Source organism: Silene latifolia, chromosome 9, assembly GCF_048544455.1.
Source record: "Silene latifolia isolate original U9 population chromosome 9, ASM4854445v1, whole genome shotgun sequence".
Lineage (NCBI taxonomy): Eukaryota > Viridiplantae > Streptophyta > Magnoliopsida > Caryophyllales > Caryophyllaceae > Silene > Silene latifolia.
Genome location: NC_133534.1, coordinates 76,158,881 through 76,181,428, shown reverse-complemented (window position 1 = coordinate 76,181,428; position 22,548 = coordinate 76,158,881). Strand labels below are relative to the sequence as shown.

Genomic DNA, 22,548 nt, shown 5'->3' with positions numbered 1-22,548 from the left:
TTATTTGTCACCCTCGAAGTCGAGTTTGACAGAGATTGGTGTATGCTCGCCTTCAGAAGAAATGTGCAACACTCCTATTCCAAATCGTCTTAGATTCAACGCTCCATCAAAATAAAGGTTCCAGGAGTCTACATCCGTTTGGAGTATATCCTCATCCGAAAACGACCAGGTGTCTATCGTTTGTGTATCAGTAATGGGATTTTCTGCGAAGAATTCGGCAACGGCGTGCCCCTTTATAACATTCAAAGGTGCATACTTGAGATCGAACTCTAAGAGAATCAAAGTCCATCTCACTAAACGTTCATTGAGAACGGGTTTCTCGAAGAGGTATTTGACAGGATCCATTTTGGAGTATATTTTGACGGAGTAGCTAAGCATGTAATGGCGTAGCTTCTTCGTTGCTCACACAAGAGCGAGGCATGTCTTCTCGAGTGGCGTGTATTTACACTCGTACTCCAAGAACTTCTTACTAAGGTAATAGATAGCTCTTTCTTCCTTTCTTACGGCTTGAGCTAGCATGGCGCCCATGGCCGTTTCAGTTACCGTGAGATATAAACCAAGAGGTTGATCTCGTTGAGGTGGCATGAGCACTGGTGGTTTGGCTAATATCTCCTTGATTCGGTCGAAAGCCTTCTCACAGTCATCATCCCACATGGTGTGATCTGTTTTCTGTAACTTCTTGAAGATATGTTCGCAGATCATGGTGAGTTTCGATATGAATCGACTTATGTACTGCACCTTGCCTAGGAATCCTCTAACTTCTTTCTCCGTTTGAGGTTGCGGCATTTCGATTAGAGCTTTGATTTTGGAAGGGTCTATTTCTATACCTCGTTGGCTAACAACGTATCCCAGGAGTTTGCCAAATGTTACTCCGAATGCGCATTTCTGAGGATTGAGCCTCATGTTGTACTTCCGTAGCCTTGAGAAGAATTTGCGAAGGTTCGCAATGTGCCCCTCTCTATCCTTAGACTTGACAATCATGTCATCTACGTATACCTTAACTTCTTTATGCATCATGTCATGTAAGAGCGTAGTTGCGGTGCGTTGGTATGTAGCTTCGGCGTTGATTAACCCAAACGGCATAACTGTGTAGCAATAGGTTCCCCATTGAGTGACGAAGGCGGTCTTATTCATATCTTCTATGGCCATCTTGATCTGGTTATATCCTGCGTATCCATCCATGAAGGATAGTAACGCGTGATCTGCTGTATTATCCACCAATATGTCGATGTATGGTAGAGGAAAGTCATCCTTAGGACTTGCTTTGTTTAAGTCTCTAAAGTCAACACAAACATGGATTCTCCCATCCTTTTTGGGTACGGGTACTATGTTAGCTACCCAGTCTGAGTACTCGGAAACTTTGATGAACCCGGTTTTGAATTGTTTATCGACTTCTTCTTTGATCTTGAGAGCCCATTTTGTCCTCATTCGACGAAGCTTCTGTTTCACGGGTTTTAAACCTGGTTTGATTGGGATTCTATGCTCTGCGATGTCCATCTCGATCCCTGGCATGTCGTTGTAGGACCAAGCAAAAACATCTTTGAACTACTTCAGGAGGTCTATGAAATTGGCTCTTTCAGTAGGGCTCAAGGTCGTCCCTATCCTAAGTTGTTGGGGTTCTAGTTCAGTTCCTACGTTGATGGGTTCAGTATTTTCTATTACTGGTCCCCCTTCCCCCTCTTGTAGTATTTCTTTGGCTATGTAGGGAGGTATTTCGATCGAGTCTGGGTCTAGGTCATCCTCAGTATCATCGTAAACAGAATTGCATTAAAGATAACACGAAGAGTAAGCAGAACCTGATTTATTCATATTAAAATTTGACAAAAGTTGAAACAAAGAAGCCATCTGATCTGTAGTCAGTGGCGGTAATGGGACAGCCGTTGGGACATTTCCCGAACTACTATTACTACTTGACACTAAGCTAGGAGAAACAAGGGGAGTGGGAATGATGATAGGAGGAGACTCTCTAGGAACTTCTCTAGACTCCGACTCTGACTCTGACTCGAATTCATTGTCTTCTGGTTCTCCTTTGAACATCTCTCCTTCTCCAGTGGTGAGCTTGAAGAGTCTTCCTTGATTGTTTGTCCACGTGATCGACTTTCTCCATCCTTTCTGCTGATTGGTGTTGGTTACGGTGTCTAGCGTGGTAATGATCTCATCCATGATGCATTCGGCTTCTTTGATTAAGGGAAGATCCTAGAGATAGACATCTTCCTCACTATCTGTCCATATCCCATTGATTACCTCCTCTTTTGGGGAGATAAGATGTGAGCAATCCAAGGTAGATTCGTCACTTGTAATCATCATAACTCCAAGAGGATTCTGAGTGTTATTAGGCTTACCTCCAGGCGGTATTGGTAGGCGACCGTCTTCAATCATATCTTGAAGTACATTTTTCAGTTTGTAGCATTTCTCTGTATCATGTCCTTTACCTCTATGGTATTCGCAATACGAATTCTCATCCCATAACTTGGATTTCTTTTCTGGTTTGGGTGTAGGGCCTATTGGTTGAAGTTTACCCAGTTTCATCAACCTTTTTAGAGCATTGGCATATGTATCCCCAAGATTTGTGAATTTCCTTGGTGGGGTACTCTTCTTAGACGGCTCGAGAAGGTTAACTTCATCAGTTTTGCTAGTAGAGTCGTAAGAACGACTTGTTGAGCCTTGATATCCATGACCTACCGTTTTGGACAAGAGCCCTTTATGGATGTCATCTTTGATCCTCGTTCCTAGTACGGTTAAGTCTTTGAAGGTCTTAATGATTTGTATAGATTGCTTTAGGTTTTCCACGAGTTTCTCCATGACGGTAGCTTCGTCTGGACGTTCAACAAGTTGAGTACTAGTCTTCCTCCACCTACTTAGGAAGTCGGTGAAACCTTCTTTGTCATTTTGGGTAAGAACCTCTAAAGTGCGCATGTTGACTTGGATTTCAGCATTATCCGCGTATTGTTTGGCAAACTCAATTGCGGCATCATCCCAGGTAGCGATCTTCTTATGCTCTAGAGAATAGAACCATTGTTTTGGGATGGTGTCAAGAGATGAAGGAAAGATCCTTAAGAACATCTCGGGTTTAACGCCTTTGATAGACATGTAGTCCTTGAAAGTACAGATATGGTTCAAAGGGTTTTCATGCCCCTTGAATTTAGGGATATTCGTCATGTTGAAGTTGGTTGGCAACTTGGAACTCACGGCTTCATATTTGCGATTGTTTTCCCTATAAATGTCATCCCCTTTGAGATACATCAATTGTTCCTCCAAGTATTGGAGCCGTTTCTCAGTTGTAGTCGTACATATGGGAGGGTTTTCGTCCCCGAAGTTATTAACAAATTCATCAGACACTTCACTTTCTCGAGGAGGCATCCTCATTTCCACGGCATATATTGGGCCCTCGATTGTGTCAAGGCGATCGTATACTTGGTCTTGAGTGACTTGGAGACGAGCTAGCGCAGCTAGGATTTGATCATTACCATTCTGGAGTTGGTTGAAGTTCACGTCGCTTGTTTCAGGCATCTTGGAAACTGGATAAGAGATTGACGACGAATCAAAACACGATCGACGATTCTAGCACACTTACTCGAAAAGGAACGTTTTGACATGTGAAGTGGGAGTGTGCCACTTGTGTCAAGTAAGTTTTGAGGAAATGACAAAGTTTGAAAATGTTTGTCCTAGTCAACTTTAGTGTAGTTGTAGGAGTGGACTCGAAGTGAGGTTTTGAAATGGGTTTTGAGGCCCGAACTTTGACTCGACAATTGGACAATGTTTCGACTGGTTTTGCGCTAATATTAGGCCTATGTTTCGAAAATTTACATTTTAAAAGGGATTTTGATTTTACAAAAATCGTCATGGTTTTGTTTAGAAAATGGTGATTTCATATGGTACAAACATTATACAAGCATTATAACGAGATACTGAGTGCATTTAAAAGGGTTTTGGTTTGAAGGGTGGGTTGTCATACCGAACAATCAAACCCGAAGTCTGTGGAGAGGCTCGTACCAAACAAGAGTAAGGCCGATTCCTAGTCCATTTCCTCAACTAGTGAAAGTCCTTGATACAAACAAGAGTAAGTACCATGGTATGGATGACGTCAATCGCTATCCATCCTTAGGCCCAAATAAGAATTAGGACCATTTAGATGGGACGATTGGTCGAATGGGTTGGGTTGGGCCTAAGAAGGCCGAATGAAACGATCTAGGAAGACCGAGTTATGAAAACCGACAATTGTCTTGTACAAACTATTCCTAACCTTGTTCAAGTTTCACCCTTTTGGCTACACGTAAGTGTATTATTCCCAGCGGAGTCGCAAAATTGTGGACGCGGGCCCACGGGGGCGCTTGGGAACAAGCGTTTGCATTTGTGGAGTCGCCACCAATTTATTGTGGAAAATTGGAAATCGTTCGAATACCTCGTGCCATGTCAAAACACAAAGTAGTGACATGAACACCAAGAACTCGTTACCCTTAGCATTCTATGTCTAGGATGACTCTCGTGGATGCCAATGAACACGGATGTTCACAGAGATCTGGAGTAAGGGGTGAGGGTACGTATTAGGAAGCTCTTTTGATCGAACACCTAATCCCGCCCGCCTCGATAGCGGCCTCTACTAATGATTAGGGAAGTTATCTATACTCGATATATTGTCGATTATATGCATGCTATACAACATCCATTAGATTAATCCTAACATGTGAGAATTAACTAAGTCGGTAAACACGTAATTTATCATACAAGTGGGTCGAAGTAGAGATTTAAATCGATTACATGTGAAAACATACAAGCAATACAATAAAAGAAATACAATAATAATTATAATAAAGAAAATTACAATAATTACATTGGATTAGTGATCGAGTCCGTTTCGTGTTCACAATTAAAGATGTGGTCGTTGTGTCACGGTCGAATCAAAACACAATTTATAACTTCACAAACAACTCTACAATTAGTAAAGAGGCAAGTAAAGGTCGGATCCCAAGGGACGGGTATTGAAATGAGATTTCTATTGCAACTAGTGGTGTCTAAGGGGTGTCACAAATTGGGTTGATGTAGAAGGTCACTAAACTAAAATAGCAATGAAAATAAACAAGAAAGATGAATTAAAGGGGTGTAAACAATTGATTAAAAGCACTAGGGTGTCATGGGATCATAGGGGAATCATGGGAATTGATCATACAAACATGTTCTCAAAATTATAAGCAAGCAATTATTGTTGTGATGGATTGAGTTGGGTTATATCTTACAATCCTAGGAAAGTTTGGGTCCCGGAGCCGAATCGATTAGATTGTACAACACCTACAAGTCAACTTAATCTTCCCTACTCAACAACATGCATGGTCTAATGAGACTCGAGTTGGGTTATGTCTTACAAGTCTCATTGAAAAGATAGAAGATGATAGTAAATGCAAGGATTCATAGGCTTAGCATTTCATCAAATATAACATGTGCATGAGTTGAGATCAAAACAAGCAAGCAAATAAAACATGAAAGCATATTAATTTAAGCATGAATCATTCCCCATGTTGGTTTCCCCTAATCACCCATTAACCCTAGCTAAGTGACTACTCACTCATTATCATGTTGATCATGCTAGCAAGGTTGTCAATCATACCAACAATATGAAACATGATGAATAAATGAAAGTAATTAGCAATAATTAAAAAGGGATTAAGAGATTATACCTACTAATGTTTCCAATAATAAAGCAAAGATAAAAGAAGTACTTGATGCTTGATTGAGAGGTTGTCAATCTCCCAACAATAACCCAAATAGTCTTCAATTACCCAAAATAAAGGATGAAAAAAAGAGAGATTAAGGAAATAAAACTTGTATTAGAACTTGATTAATTGTTGATTACAATACTAAAGAGAGATTTGATTGATATTAACTACTCTAATTATTGATAAGAAGAACATTCTCCTCTAATTTAGACTAATGGGGTATTTATAGTGGAAATTAGGGAGGATGCATTAGGGTTAACTAAGGGCTAAACTAGTAATTACACTTTTTAGATTGAGCAAGGAGGACCCGGTATTTTTCGAAGGAAGGGCTTCTTTCTTCGTAGCTTGGAGAAGAGGAAATCACGCTGTGCTTGAATCCGGCGGAATAAGGTCGGGACGGGCGACTCAGCGATGGGGTCCGAGCGGATTCGAGGGAATCCGGGCGGAATGTGGAGGTGGAATCCGAGCGGATTAGAGCAAAGCCGCACGGATTGTGCAGCTGTGGGATGGCCGGATTGGTGACAATCTGCACGGATTGTCACTCAGCAAGACATCTTCTTCTTTTCTTCCCTTTTCTTCATAAATTCCTTGGGGATTTCCTTGGGGACTCAAGGATCCTTTATCAACATTGCTCTTCTACTATAATATGTACAAAGGCCTTCTAATCTTGTCTCTCCTTGATGCTTGGTCATTGAATCCGATCAATTTAGTCTCGTTTTGCCATGAAAATGCAAGATTCTTACTCCTTTCTTGCCAAGGGATCAAAATCTCAAAGAATATGCAAAACAAAGAACTAAAGATAAGAAATGACCCAAATATGCACTAAAAAGCATGGGAACAAGGCTAATTCGGGGGCTAAATATGCGCTAATTATGGTCACATCAAATATCCCCAAACCGAACCTTTGCTCGTCCCGAGTAAAGAGGTGACAAAGACTAGGACCAATACTAACCTATCCTAATAATAGCCGATATGAGACAATTAGCGGGTCTCACTCTGCCCCTTCAACTCACAACAAGACAACCATGAGGTAGGATGCCTTCTTGCAAGGCAAGGTGGGTCTTGCAAAAATGGCGACACATCCAAACATTAAGCACACAAAATGACATAATGGATGCATCTACAAAAAGGAATAGCCACTTCCTCATCAAGTGGCGGAGGCACTAAAGGGGAACAAATTTAAGAGCATATAATCCTTCACAAATACTAGTTCAACAAATTACTAAGACTAAGAGGATGGCACTAAATCACCTCCAAATGGTGTTAAACTAGATTACTTTCGTCCTCAATTTCCAAATGCTTTCATCAAGAGCGATCGGATGGTGGTGGAATGATGATCCCTATGATGCTAGTAGCATATGACATGACAAGTCTCGAATTCTCTACAAAAGTAAAGGTCATGGATCGTCCCAAGCTCGACCAAGTGGCTTGACAAAAAGGCTTTTTGGGAATGAAATGCTCAAATCTTTATTCACAACGGCTGGATATGACTAGTATTCAAAATTGTCCTCATTTCACTTTCACTTTTCAAAAATTTAAGATGGAGTTTGTCCCTTCCGGGCTAGTGTCCTTTGCTTTCGCCAATCGCTTATTAGGTAACCGGTTAACCTCTAGACAATAGCTTTTCGGGGTGATAGTCACTCTGTCTCTGGGCGGCCGAATTCACAACCGTATGGGGGCCCAATTCAATGGATCCCGCACCAAAGCACATCGAAGTGGTACGCCTCCATCAAAACAACTTAAATTTCTCAACTTTCAACAATTCACAACATTTGAGGTTCCTTGGCATTAGATTACTTCCACATGACAAAATTTCTTTGAAATGAGCACTTCAAGCTTATTGATAGAAAATATTTTTGAGTTGCCTTACCACAAGGTCAATCAAGGTCACCTAGACAAGTTAACCAAGTCCACATCGCATCACGGGGTTGGATAGGTGACTCACATGCAAACCCTTGACTAGGCTTTGGGTCATGGGTCAAGAGACACTAGTATGACACTATCTAGGGTGTTTTACTGAAAGAAATGTAGATCTTTATACATAAACATACTCATATATGTTATAAATTAATTTGTCATAAAATTAAATATGGATCTTATGCATGCAAACTTTAAAACAAAATAAGGAAGAAGAATTATTCTTACATATGGATTTTCGGTTTATGGGTACAAGAGAGATCGCCTTTCTCTCTTGTTCTTGAGCTTTCCAATAATGGATGAACATACAAAAATCCCAAAGTAGAGATTCTCCAATTAGTAGCACCCAAGACAATCCCTTAATCCCACAAACTAACATGTACTAGATGTTTATATTGTGGTTTACCTTAAATTTGATTACTAATACTCATATATTACTTTGATAATTTTAGTAATCTTTTGAACAAATTTGGATTAAAATCTCATCTTTTTGATGAAGATTAAAGAGAGATAAGAGAGAAAAGCATGAACCCTTTTTGCATGTTTTGTAAGAATGAATTATCATCATATGAATGTGTGTGTGTGGAAAATAAAATAATCAACAACCCATAATTGAGAGGGAGTGTCACGGTTGGAAGAGCCTAAATTGGCATCATTTCTTTTCCTTTTACTCTTCTCAAAATAGTAGGTGTGTAAGATGTGTAAGACTAGTTGTAGGTAGGCATCATTATGTTTATTTTATCAAATAAAATAAAACAACCAAAACCCACTAACACACCCTCCATTTTCGGTCCATGCCTTAAAATGGACTACCATTTTATTTTGTCAATTTGTCAATTGTCACACAAAATGTCACATGTAGTATGATACAAGTTACTAATTAATTAAATGCATATTAATCACATAAATATCATTTTATAAATTAATTAAAATATATTCAACAAATTGATTAGTGATACTTGATCACGTAAATAAAATGGATCATATAATTATAATTCACAATGTCTTGTAATTATAATCAACCATTCATTTATATCTTTATTGTTTCTCAAACAATAAACAATTTTAGTAATAAAACATTTTATTACTAAAATAAATCTTATTCAATCCCATTACAATAAGATATCAATATTGTCTCTCACAAATCGAATTGTTCAATTTTAAGGAATTAATTAATCTGTATCGGTATACAACTAATTAACCTTTTTAATTAAGGGAATCGTCCTTTAGGTGTGACCTCAAGGGATCAACTGATCACCACCGTCGCACGACAGTAATGTCAAACTCTAGCCAGCCAATCATTACCGATATGTGTGGACCAGTTGACTATATATATGTAATGTAACATCCCTTCCGTATTCTTGAAATGAGATTTAATAATGATATTTAAATCATGTGATCGCACTATTGTTGAGGACAAATTTCCCAACATTTACAACCATTCTAGTAGGCAAAGTCTTATGTTGAACAAGTATTTGAAATGGCTTAGTTGTTCTTGTCAAAGTTCCAAATTAGGCAAGGTGTCTTTCGGGTCGTACTACAATCTCCTACTTGTCCTCGACAAGTGTGCGTCACCAATTCTCTTGTCCTATTACTATCTCCCACTCAATGCAAGGTGTCTTTCGGGTCGTACTTGCAAGTAATCATATCGAGAGTGGTTTCCTCGATCTGGAGAATAACTGATTGACCTGAATTTATCCACCATGGATACCTTCCGAGCGTGGCCACGCATTTCCAGTTAATTACTCCTCGAGTGGCCCTGAGATATTGTTTTAACCCTGACAAGGGGGTGGACAATTCCTATCGCACTTATTCCCTTCGACTAGCCACAGCCATCATAACCCAAAATATGCCCATTTGACCCCATTTACGAAGGTCGTAGTAACACAAATCAAAGTTAATCTGAAACTGTGCCATCTTAGGTGAACAGTCTTTAGTCAAAAGAATCGACTCATTAGAATACTATAGTAGCTCTCGCCACGACCAGGCTTTATAAATTTGCCAGAACTCTATACGCGGTCACTACCCGACAAAGTGTTCCTAACAGTCTGCCTATGTGATCGACTATTCATCTCACATGACTCTATGGCACTTGAACTTGCCATCAATCGCATCACACTCTAGTCACTTCGAGACGTCACCTCATATAAGTGACTATGGGCGAATACAATGCTAATCCGTGTTCACTTTAACGGTGTTCAATTATCTTTACAACCCGTTTGGATGTAACAAAGTATAATAAAAGAGTTTTAAAGTAAAACTCGAACGACAAATGCGATTATCACATATGAATAGTCAATGCTTGATTACTACTTCATATTCTATAATCTAATTTGATCTTTTATGTAGTTATTCATCTCAAGTTAATTGAAATGACATGACTCATCATGTTAAGCCTATGAGAAGGCTTTGGTTAGTAGGTTTTATCAACTTCTTGTACCTTACTTAACCTTACTACATACTCGTTTTCCTTTGTAATGTATACATTTGCATTACAAAACTTTCTGAGTACGTGTCGAGATCCAATCAAGACATAGGCCCTCTTAGCCTAAGAATAGCTCCCACTGTTTACACAGTGTGTGGGACTCATCCTCTTGCACATCTCATGATTGCAAGTGTACTCAATTTCCGTTGTAAACATTTCTCATTGTTCTTTATTGCCTAGAACGATTCTAGAAAATCTACTTCTTAATTAACATTGCCACAATGGTATCTTAACCATCCTGATGTGTTTTGATTGAACCAGTCAAATATGTTCAATATAATTGAACCAGTCATGAATCTTATCAACGTAAGACTTCTTATTGACGCTAATATCATGTGGATTTATCTTCATAAAACCGGATATTCAAGACGTATTATAATACTCCAAAAGTCTTAAATCATTCTCGATGATCAATATGTCATCCACATATCGGACTAATTAAAACTTCCGTAACTCCCACTAAACTCCATGTGTAAACATAACTTCTCGACTTATCGAGAAATGTTTTATCACATGATCAAAATGTTGATTCCAACTCATGGATGTCCTACTTAAGACCCTCTCTTAAGTTTCACATTATCTTAGGATTGCAAGAATCTACAAAACTCATGACATGTATTGAATACATTCCTTCTTTTGAAGAAGTGGGTTTTAGATTCACTTGCTACGTATTTCATAACTTCATAATGAAACACAATCCCTAAGAAGATCCAAATAGACTTAAGCATTTCAATTAGTGCAAAACCCTTTGCAACCAATCTTGCTTTGAAATATCTCTTTATTAGTGCAAAACCCTTTGTAACTAATCAAGCCTTTTATTTCGGATTCTCATGGCTCTAAGCCTTGTATTGAGTTGTGACTTAAACACTCTTATGTAAGTCATATGTTCATTACTTTCTAGAAGTAATCAACTTGAATCAAACAATTTCTTTTGTAAGTTATAAGCTCTTTACTTTCTTAAAAGTAGCATGAATTCATCATATTTAACAAGTGACGAATTTAACCTCCTAGGTATTGAAGAAACAATGTATAATGTTTTACACAAAACGTCTCATGTAGCCAAGAAAAACCAGTTTCTTGCGACATAACATTCTTTGTGGCATTCTTTGTGGCTCTTGAATAATTTCTCCCACTCTGTCTTCTAGAAATAAACTTGTATTTTAGAAAGACAGCTTCACGAGCCACAAACCCGGTGTACTCGTGATAATTGAAAGGGAAAAATGAGCATTTGTTTCTTGTGAAAACATACAAACATGGTACCCTTACCATTTCATATCTCATATGATTCGATTTAGTGGAAAAATAATTTAGAAAAAAATGATAATATCCCCAAAAGGATCAAGTAACTCAAAGTAACTTGATTGAAGTTCAACCATATCGAATAGCGTTTGATTTCTTATCCAACCACACATTATTCCATAATGTGTGCTAAGAGAGATTAACTTGTGATACTATATCACATTTCCTTTGGCTTATATCAAAGTGTTCACTTTGATAATCCCATCACGACTTAAATCGTGATTCCTTGAACTCTTTGAAATTCTTCAAAGATTTCTCTATTTACCTTATTAAGTGAACACATTAGCGTCAACCTAAATCGTTGGTAAAAGAAAATGATCAACCTATTTTGGATCAATGATTTACAACCTCGATCTCCTTTTCAACCAAAAGGCACGAGACATCTTGCTTTGAATACAAGATACGCATATACCATTAACAATCTAATGGTTTCAAGAGTACTCGATAACTCTTTGCGTTCATCATTCCAATATTTAAGGTTTGATCTTGGGTTACCAATTTGAGTCTTGCATCATCTTCATGATATATCATTCTAGTTTGGTTTAGAATATTATCACCTTGATAATGGGCTAGCCATACATCAAATCGTGGTGTATAGGGTCACAAAAGTGAAACCTCTTTTGTATCTTAACAAGTTTGTATTCTTATTTAGAGTTTATGTACTTAATAGTCACAATTAAGTACAACTCCAAACCCGAAAAACTAGATTTAGTACACAATGACTCTATCTCTCGACTTCATTGTTGCTAGTCGTCATATTCTAATCATTCTATGTATCGCATACCATGATGAAAACCACCACTGGTTTCTAATATTGACGAAGTGGTACTAGCAAAATTTATGTTTAACCAAATAAACATTTAAAGAGGAAGATCCCATTAGATGTCCCACAACTAATTTTGTTGATTCTTCAATAATTTGGGGTAGTTTCCTCTCTCGTGTCCAACATTTAAGACAATGGAAACTTTATCGGTCGGGATTGATAGGTTAAGTATCGTCATTCTCAACAACTTTACCTTTAACATTACCTTGTATCAATTCCATTATAATTTTTACTTCTTGAACCTCGTCCTCATCTTAACGGTTTAAGAGAATGCTCCCACTCATTTCAATGAGTCTTTGCTTTGAGAAGCAAAATTGAATTCATGAAGATTACTCTTCATTTGTTCGTTTTAGTCTTAAAACTTTCATTGAAGTGGTTGCGTTATTTTGGTCAATTACGAATTCTGATAAATCTAATTTACCAAAACAATTTATCGCTTCAAGGTACTTAATTCAATTAAGTATATGAATAATAATCCATTGTAAGTAGATGTGTTAGTCAAGAATCAAAAACCTGTTTGATAATGAATAACTTTAATCTATACTCTTTACAAGAGATCATTAGCAATGGTTCATTTGAGGTTTTAGAAGCAAATTCATATTTGTCTTTAGTTACGATGTTTTAATGGAGATTTGAATCAAAAATCGAAATGATATCGTATATGATTGTGGTAAAGAAATAGAACAATATAATAACGGAATAGTGGAAAACTTAACATTTATCGTTTTATTAATACTTGTAAATAACAAGTAAAGCATTTACATAGTGACCTCTACCCAACTATGATAAATGATTCCAAGATCCAAATTCATATTAACTTGGGCACGGTATGGCCGATGAAACTCTTATCAATATAACTCGGTGGATTAACGTTTTAATCGATTATACTTTTAGAACTCTTGGTCGATAAAATTACTCTAATAATTATCTATAGCCCGGAACACATGCAACTACGGTCGCGAATACTTTCGTTGAGCTCAATCCAAATTTCGAATAAATGTGTCCATGATCGAAATCCACATCAACTTGGGCACGGTATGGCCGATGAAACCCTCATCAACATGAATTCGGTGGATTGAAATTTATCACCCACTTCCCCTACGTAACAAGGTTTGTACCCCGGTAGGGCCGAGTGCACTCCCTCGCGAAATAGGTTTTCATGGTTTCTACTATTTGTAAGGCTATGTCTCAATTAATTGTTTTAGCGAGAGGTCATGTCAATTTATTATCTATCACGTTTTAAGTGAACTAAAGTGGTGAACTAAGATAATTTTAATTGACACGGTCGATAAACTCGATAAAAGAAAATGCATGTTTTAGTTATGGCGATTTAGCGATGCATGTGACATAAAATAAAATGCAAGCATAAAAATAAATAAATCCTAGTATGACCTTTCCTAAAATAGAAAAACTATTTAACTATTACATATTCGGAAACCAACTCCATTGGTCCCTTGAACTTCGGTTGTGGCACGCATCTCGAGGTAACACCGTCTTTATGTATCGCCATTCTTGAAGAAATCCGTCTTTGGGAACTCCGGAATGAATAAAATTACATAATAAATTACATAATTTCCTATTATACATTTGTAACTAAAATAAAATAAATCTATTAAATTACAAAACGGTGATACGAGATCACAATAAAATTACAACCGAATCGATATGCCCATACATTTCGGGAAATATCAATTAAAATCTAAGGCCATACTAAGTAAAATTACATAATTCAAAATTACATAAATTAAAATTATGACAATCATAAAGAAAATGCAGCATTATAATATGTATGAACATGCTCAATTTTATGCTAAATCGCCTTTAATTAGCCAATATCATATATTACTCGGTTTTTATGGATTTGCGTGATTTCAACATTTTACAATCACAAAAATTACATAAATTCATATTTATGCATAAGTTAATTACCCTAACATCTTAGGACTCAAAATTTAGTCTTTACTAATAATTTGACCATAACTAACTCATTTTTATAAAATTGTTCATTAATGGACTAAAAAAAAACAAAAATAAGCTATAAACTTCAAATAAATCACAAAAATTTCAAAATTTGAAATTTAAACTCATGAACATTCTGGAAAAATACCATGACACTCATAATGTTCAAAATCTTAGGTTAAAAATTTCGAAATTTTTCCGGAAAAACAATGTTGCGGTTTATCGATTTTAACTAAAATAATCTTAAAAACATGGGAAAAATTATATTCATAAACTTTTCAATTTTAGATCTGAAAAAGATAATAAAAAGCAACATTAGACGTTTTTCCTAAGTCATAGATTATGTTTTATTAATTTTACACTAATAATGTCACTATTTATGCTATTTTTCTTCAAAAATCCATAAATCATGCAAAAAGACTTTTTTATAGCCAATTATTTTACACACATCTTGTAAAATTGCATGTGACAACATATTAATTTTCTGTGACCAGATTCGAAATTTAACTCATATTAACCTATTTTTCACCTAAAACTGAATTTAATAATGAAAAATCCATTTTTAGAGCATAACAAGTCCAAAAATTATGAAAATTTACAGGTTATCTCAAAATAATATATGTGACAACATATCCAATAAAAAACTGAAAATTCGAAGTATAGCTAATTTTAGACCAAAAATGACATTTTTACTCATAAAATCATATTTAAATATCATTATTGTATAATATGAACAATAAAAATCCGTAAAATTAACCAAAATATCCTAAAACATTTTAGGACCAGAAATATTAACATGCATGAATTAATTTCGTGATATTTCATAATAACACAAATTTTATAAGTTTTATATGTTATTCTTATAACTCGGAAAAACTTTTAACCGATTTGCATGCAAACAACCATGGCTCTTGATACCGATTGAAAGAAATGTAGATCTTTATACATAAACATACTCATATATGTTATAAATTAATTTGTCATAAAATTAAATATGGATCTTATGCATGCAAACTTTAAAACAAAATAAGGAAGAAGCATTATTCTTACATATGGATTTTCGGTTTATGGGCACAAGAGAGATCACCTTTCTCTCTTGTTCTTGAGCTTTCCAATAATGGATGAACATACAAAAATCCCAAAGTAGAGATTCTCCAATTAGTAGCACCCAAGACAATCCCTTAATCCCACAAACTAACGTGTACTAGATGTTTATATTGTGGTTTACCTTAAATTTGATTACTAATACTCATATATTACTTTGATAATTTTAGTAATCTTTTGAACAAATTTGGATTAAAATCTCATATTTTTGATAAAGATTAAAGAGAGAGAAGAGAGAAAAGCATGAACCCTTTTTGCATGTTTTGTAAGAATGAATTATCATCATATGAATGTGTGTGTGTGGAAAATAAAATAACCAACAACCCATAATTGAGAGGGAGTGTCACGGTTGGAAGAGCCTAAATTGGCATCATTTCTTTTCCTTTTACTCTTCTCAAAATAGTAGGCGTGTAAGATGTGTAAGACTAGTTGTAGGTAGGCATCATTATGTTTATTTTATCAAATAAAATAAAACAACCAAAACCCACTAACACACCCTCCATTTTCGGTCCATGCCTTAAAATGGACTACCATTTTATTTTGTCAATTTTTCAATTGTCACACAAAATGTCACATGTAGTATGATACATGTTACTAATTAATTAAATGCATATTTATCACATAAATATCATTTTATAAATTAATTAAATTATATTCAACAAATTGATTAGTGATACTTGATCACGTAAATAAAATGGATCATATAATTATAATTCACAATGTCTTGTAATTATAATCAACCATTCATTCTTATCTTTATTGCTTCTCAAACAATAAACAATTTTAGTAATAAAGAATTTTATTACTAAAATAAATCTTATTCAATCCCATTACAATAAGATATCAATATTCTCTCTCACAAATCGAATTGTTCAATTTTAAGGAATTAATTAATCTGTATCGGTATACAACTAATTAACCTTTTTAATTAAGCGAATCGTCCTTTAGGTGTGACCTCAAGGGATCAACTGATCACCACCGTCGCACGACAGTAGTGTCAAACTCTAGCCAGCCAATCATTACCGATATGTGTGGACCGGTTGACTATATATATGTAATGTATCATCCCTTCCGTATTCTTGAAATGAGATTTAATAATGATATTTAAATCATGTGATCGCACTATTGTTGAGGACAAATTTCCCAACATTTACAACCATTCTAGTAGGCAAAGTCTTAAGTTGAACAAGTATTTGTATTGGCTTAGTTGTTCTTGTCAAAGTTCCAAATTAGGCAATTGTCAAAATTTTCTAAACATGCAACTACATGCCATGATGCAACTAATATAAACATCCTAATACAAGTGATTCTATTAACTAATATGACATATAAACTAAATGCAAGTCCTAAGTTCACATTGTTATACCGCATCAATCAAAATAAAGCCACATAGTCATTAACATAAAGAGGAAAAAGGAGATTGGAAAGATCATACCATGCGGTCTTCATTATCCTCATATCTCGGATGTGGCGTAGTCAATCAATGTGAACAAGGATAGAACAAACACAATATATACAAGACTACAAAAGGAAATAAACATGTTTTTGGGTTTTCAATTTTCAAATTTTTATGATTTTTGAAATTTTTCAATTTTTTGGATTTTTGAATAAGAGTTAAATGTTAGAATTCCCATCCCCACACTAATATGGGCATTGTCCTCAATGGCCAAAATGATGGAAATTATGCAAAGATGATGCATGATTTCTACACTAAATGCAATCTACACTAAGCTACACTACATGATGCATGGTTTTTGTTATGACGGAGAGGATAATTTAGATTACCTCCCGTTGTGTATGCATTAACTTCCCCAAACCGAGTGAGACACTATGGCTAATGTCCAAGGATGGGTGTAGTTCATGCACACACTATGCAATGCATGAAACTAATTTGTCATTTTGGATTTTGAAAAAGGGAACAATAAAATGAGAACACCTCAATGGTACCGAGGTGTGAGTCCTCTATGGTTCTAGGACTACTCCAACAATGATCAAAATTATAATTAAAACAAAGAGAGAAATAGACAAACCATGAGAGAGTAGGAGTCTCCAAGGCTTGCTAATCTTCCATCATGCTATCACCATCACTTTCCTCATTAGAAGTGGTCACATTGCCACTTCCCTTGTCATTTGCTTCTTCACTTTCTTCCTCATCTTGGTCATCATCATCTTTACCATCCTTTTCTCCTTCTTCACTTGCGTCTTCATCAATGTTATCATCAACTTCTTCATCATTACCAACAACCTCATTGTCACCCGAAACGACCTTAGATGCACCCGGAAATACGACTTCTCTATCCGCCCAACTAGGCAAAGGACAAGATGGATCAAGTAGTCCTTGCCTAGCTAAGTGTAGGAGGGGTGGATATTGAGCCAAGTAAGTATTTTTCCGGTCCTCAAAGGCTTGCTTGTGCATTGCTTGCATGAGAAGAGTCACATAATCATTTCTAGCTTCAACTCCTTCCGGCTTGAACTCTTCATACTCAAAGGGGTAAGGTGGTATGACAATGGAAGAGTTGGGCATTTCAAGATCACCCTTTTGTTGTTGAATAATATACTAGGCCTCTTTAGAAAGGGGAAGTAGATAATTGGTCCGGTGGACGCTTAGACGACAAATCTTTGAAGGCAAGGTGAACGATCTAGCTTCACTAGTGAGCCATCCATACTTAGTGTCAAGGGGGTTATGGGTAACCCACTTGTACTTGTGTATCATAGTATGCAAATCAACAAGATGGCCACCCTCTTTTGCTTTGTACTTGTTATCCTTATTGAAGTTAGGATCAAAGTACTTAGCTAGGATAGTGACTAGGCCGCCATTGACAATAACGGTAGTGCCCTTCTTCCCACAATCAATGTTGAGCCATCTATCTACCAAGAGCCTCAAAGAATTGTAAGGCTTGGTGTGTACTCTTCCAATGTTCAAAGCCGATTCAAGGAGAATAAAATCAAGTTTGGTGAAATGGTTGGTATCTTTCCTTGCAATTATGGTGTTTCCCATGACCTTGTGCCATACTCTTATGCCCGGATGGTGAACCAAAAGAGCACGACTCGCATGAAAGTCCTCAAATTTCCTCCCGGAAATTGCCTCCCAAAGAGGTTCGGGGTCATACTTTCCATAATTCTTAAAATAACGCGGTTCATCACTAAGACCCAAAATTTCACTCAATTCCCTAAAGAAAATGCGTCTACTAACATTAGCTAGACAAAACTCGAGATTCTCCCTATTCTCAACTTTGGTGACTTTCAAAGAACTCTAAAATTCCATGGTAAGGGTGGGGTATGTCAATTCCTTTGTTTCAAACAATTTCTTCAACCCCATGGCTTGGAAAAAGGCTCTAGTTTGCTCAAGAACACCCACTTTTTCTAAGGTATCTTCAAATATAAATTTGGTGGATTGTAATGACTTCCTAGCAAACTTGACAAAGGTATTTCTATGGGTTTCGGAAATAAAAGTTACCTCCGAATAATGCAAAATTTGATCAATTTCCGGAGTAGAAGGTGTTGTTGCTCCCATAGAAGGTTGTTGTTGTTGTTGCACTTCCAAGTTTGGTGTTGCTACCACCATAGCCAATACTTTCTTTGTTTGAAGAGCCTTTTGCCTTTGTGAGAGTGCCTTAGCCTTTGGTGCCTTTGTTGCCTTTGTTGCTCCCTTAGTCCTTGCCATTGATGAACTAACCAAGAATAGAGTGAAAAATCTTTAATTTGTAGTGTACCCAAATCGATTTAAAGGTGAAAGGCTTTGCCTTTATGAAATCAAAAATCGACTCAAAGATTGAAGATTTTGTGCTTGGTTTTGATTTTTACTGAAGAAGGAGTGATTGATTTGTTGTTAGAAGGATGATTTGATTTGTCTTTGGTGAATGTTGTTGAGGGATTTTGTTTTTGTGATGGAGAGGATGAGGGTTTTGATGTTGTGGGTAGTGTTTGTGAATGAATGAATGAAGGAAGGTGGGAGGGATTTTATAAAGACCGAAATTTTCGAACTGCAGGGGCAATCCGTGCGGATTCTGCCCAATCCGTGCGGATTCTGCTCTTTCTGGGTTGTATAAAACTCGCCTAAAGACGGGCGGATTCAGAAGAAGACGCTCGGATTTTCTTGATACGGGATGGGCGGATTTGCCTGAAGACGGACGGATTTCAGTCTAGGAAATTTTTCTTGTTTTCCTCAGCAGAGAAGACGGGCGGATTATATTCCAAGACGGACGGATTTGCAGAGACAGGCGGATTATATTCCAAGACGCCCGGATTCTCTTACAGTAAAAAATCTTCCAAAATCTCAGCTTTTAAAGTCGTGCGTCTTTGACCCAGTACGCTCGGATTACTGAAGACGGGCGGATTCTCAGGAATTCGTTTGGATTCGACCCCTTGTACCCGGATTCAGTTCCATCCGTGCACAATGCATTTCCCTTACCATTCTTCTATTCTTTCTTCAAATCTTGTGTTCTTCATTGTGGGGGCACTGCTAAGGCATGGATAGCCCAGGCAATTGTCATCCCCACACTTAGGTGAAGCACTACACATCAATTGAAATTGTTAGTCCCTCCCTCACTTCTCTCAAACATGACAATTATCTTGATCAAAGTAAATAAAAATCCAAAGATGACAAAAAATGCAATACAAGAATTGAAATGTAAGTTAGGGAGTTAGAAATATTTACAAGTGGTGGTTTAGGGAGGACTCCACCAAACTCTCATTCTTGATGAGATGTCAAGGAGGCATGTCCAAGGTGTTGTTGATGTTGCTCAACACCTTGAAAAAGTAATTGAAAGCTTGTTCATTATCATGGTAGAGGTCTTCAATAGACCTTGGCCCTTGTTGTCGGTCTTGATCGATGGCATTACCAATGTAGGGATTAAAAATACCTTCAAATTCGTCGTCCCAAAGACCACAAACTTCATTAAGTTGATCATTGATAATCTCTTGCTTAGATGGAGACAACTCTCCTAATTTCTTCTCTTGGCCAATGAAGCCATTCTCTTCTTCCTTGATTTATTTTGAGGAGCTTTGCAAGCTCTCCTTGTCACAATTCACTTGCTCTTTGAATGGAGCATCTTCAATTTTCTTCTTCCATTGGAGTTCCGATTTCTTCCTTTCATCCTTTCGGCTATAATGATCAATCATGAAACATGGTTCATGCAAACGAGGAGCTCTCATAGTCTTGTCAAGATTAAAAGTTATGCTTTCATCTCCCACTTCTAGAGTGAGCTCACCATGTTTCACATCAATCACCGCACCCGCGGTGTGTAGGAAAGGTCTTCCTAGAATTATTGGAATGTTGGAATCTTCCTCCATATCAACAATGACAAAGTCCACCTGGATGAAAAACTTCCCAATTCGCACGGGGACATCTTCCCATATCCCTAATGGTGTCTTCGTCGATCTATCGGCCATTTGGAGTGTGATGTTGGTGCATTTAAGCTCTCCCATCCCCAACCTTTTACTCACCGAGTACGGCATGACACTCACACTAGCCCCTAGATCACATAAGGCTTTGTTGATCGTCGTGTCGCCAATGGTACACGGTATTGAGAAGCTTCCCGGATCCTTTAACTTTGGAGGTGAACTCCCTTGAAGTATTGCACTACTCACCTTAGTGAAGGCGATAGTCTCAAGCTTCCGGATCGACTTCTTCTTTGTGAGGATATCTTTCATGTATTTTGCATAGGCCGGCACGTGATTGATTAATTCCGTGAAAGGAATTGAGACTTCCAAATTATTCACAATTTCCATGAACTTTCCAAGTTGATCATCAAATTTGGGCTTGGCTTGACGACTTGGAAAAGGAAGTCTAATCACGATGGGCTCCTTCTCCTTGACCTTGTCTTCATTTTTCTTTGAACTTTCTTCTTTTGATGATTCTCCATCTTTGGAGCTTTGCACAATTTCTTCCTTTTCACTAGCTTCCACAACTTCATCCTCAACTTGCTTCTTTGGTGCTTCATACCTTGTACCACTTCTCAAGTGAATGGCACTAACCGTTTCATGTCTAGGGGGATTACTTTGAGGTGGTAATTGCCCCTTTTGTCTTTGTGAGCTTGAAGATGCTAGTTGAGTCAATTGTGTTTCCAACATCTTGGTGTGAGCTAGAATGTTGTTGATGGTGGTTTCCTTTGCTTGGCTATCTTTTTGCATTTGAGTGAAAAATTCTTGTTGATTCTTTTGCATTTGGAGGACCGCTTTTTGGACATCAAAACCTTGGTCATTTTTGTGATTGTATGGATTTTGATTTTGGTAACCTTGGTTTTGATTGTAAAAGGGTCTTTGATTTTGGTTTCTCATGGGTGGTGGAGTGTATGTTGTTTAAGGGTTTTGAACATTTTGGCTTTTGTATGAGAGATTTGGATGGAATTTGGTGTTTTCATTGTAAAAGTTGGAATAAGGGGTACCACTCTTGTATGCTTGGAAAGCATTCATTTGTTCATTTGTTCCCCTACATTCACCTTGGTCATGTCCCAAAGTTCCACAATTCTCACATATCCCACTTGGGATTGATGAGGATGCCGTCATGGCATTAACATGATGCTTTGATGATTTTGAGTTTTCTTCAAGTCTAGCCATAGCTTGTTCAAACTTCAAATTGATTGTGTCAATGTGAGCACTAAGTTGAGCACCCAATTGAGTAACGGAGTCCACTTCATGCTATCCTCCTCTAGTAGCCTTGCGAGGTCTACTATATTGTGAGTTATGGACCGCCATTTCCTCAATCTTGTTCCACGTTTGATTGTCATCAACTTCGGTGAACATTCCATTTGATCCCATATTGAGAATGTTCCTAGAATCTTCATATAAACCATTCCAAAATTGTTGTACCAAAAACCATTCGCTAAGTCCATGGTGAGGACATGAGCGACAAATTCCCTTGAACCGCTCCCAAGCTTCATACAAAGATTCTTCATCCCTTTGCTTAAAACCCGTAATTTGAGCTCTTAGCATGTTAGTCTTTTCCGGTAGGTAGAATTTTTTGTAGAAAGCTAGAGCCAACTTCTTCCAAGAATCTATTCCGAGGGTGGCCTTATCAAGGCCCTTCTACCATTGCTTCGCGGTGCCGATTAGAGAAAAAGGAAATAAGACCCATCTAATTTGGTCTTGAGTCACGCCCGTTTGAGAGATTGCATCACAATAGTCGCAAAAGGTTTCCATATGAGAATGAGGGTCTTCACTAGGCATCCCCCCAAATTGGCTCCTCTCAACTAATTGGATGAAGGCGGACTTGGCAATAAAATTTCCGGTTAGATGTTGCGGTGTAGGAG

At 37.2% G+C, this 22,548-nt stretch overlaps 1 non-coding gene across 1 annotated transcript; it reads left to right on the top strand.

Annotated features, from left to right (window-relative positions):
• Positions 1-22,124: 22,124 nt before the first annotated feature.
• LOC141604429 (small nucleolar RNA R71) lies at positions 22,125-22,231 on the top strand. The gene has a single exon (XR_012526129.1). It is a non-coding gene; the product is annotated as a small nucleolar RNA R71 (small nucleolar RNA).
• Positions 22,232-22,548: the final 317 nt, after the last annotated feature.